The sequence below is a fragment of the Pecten maximus genome, chromosome 11 (genome assembly GCF_902652985.1).
Source record: "Pecten maximus chromosome 11, xPecMax1.1, whole genome shotgun sequence".
Classification (NCBI taxonomy): domain Eukaryota; kingdom Metazoa; phylum Mollusca; class Bivalvia; order Pectinida; family Pectinidae; genus Pecten; species Pecten maximus.
The window spans coordinates 25,940,447-25,941,471 of record NC_047025.1 but is presented as its reverse complement, the minus strand read 5'-3'; positions in this window follow the sequence as shown (position 1 = coordinate 25,941,471).

Genomic DNA, 1,025 nt, shown 5'->3' with positions numbered 1-1,025 from the left:
GTTAATGATTCAGTTTTATTTGGATTAAACTTAATGTCCCATTTTTTGGACCATACATCAACATTTACTAAGTCAGTAGATAGACTGTTGGCAGCATCTAATGGAGTGGTATGTATTACTCTAAAGAGAGATGTGTCATCTGCAAATAATCTTTTTTCATTAGTTATACATTCAGTGATATGATTGATGTAAATAAGAAATAGAAAAGGGCCGAGGACTGATCCCTGGGGGACACCAGCACTTACCTGACGTGGTGATGAACAGAAACCTTCTGTCATGACCCTATGTTTACGGTTTAAAAGATAATCCTTAAACCAATTAAGGAGCTTACCTTTGATGCCATACATTTCAAGTTTAAGTAGTAAACCAGGATGCCAGACTCCATCAAATGCTTTGCTAACATCACAGAATATTGATCTAATTTCAAGTCCTTCATCTAATTTTTGAATAATTGTATTATACAATGATGGTAGTTGGTTGACAGTAGAATCACCTGGGATAAATCCAGACTGATATTTTGTAATAATTTCATATTGTATTAAGTGATTATATAAATGTTTAAAAACAATTTTTTCTAATATCTTACTGAAGCAACATGTGATAGAAATAGGACGATAGTTGGATACATCGCATTTATTACCTTTACCTTTATATATAGCATTAATATTAGCTAATTTCCAAGACAGAGGAATAGAGCCTGTAGACATAGTTTTATTGAATAATAAAGTAAGGGGAGTTACTAGTGATGGTGAGAGGAGTTTGATAATTTTAGGTACAATTTCATCAGATCCTGCAGGCTTTCTATCATTCAATACAGTCAGCTGATCCACTATCTCCTGTTCTTGAAATGAAATATTATTGAGAGTATTTGGGGATTCTGGAACAGGAGGCAGTGGATCAATGTAATCAGAAGAAGTTGAAATAGATGTAAAATAATCAACAAGACATTCAGCTTTATCAAGTGGATGAAATAAAATGGAGTTATTACAATTTAATGGAGGAATGATAGGTGATTTGTCATCAAT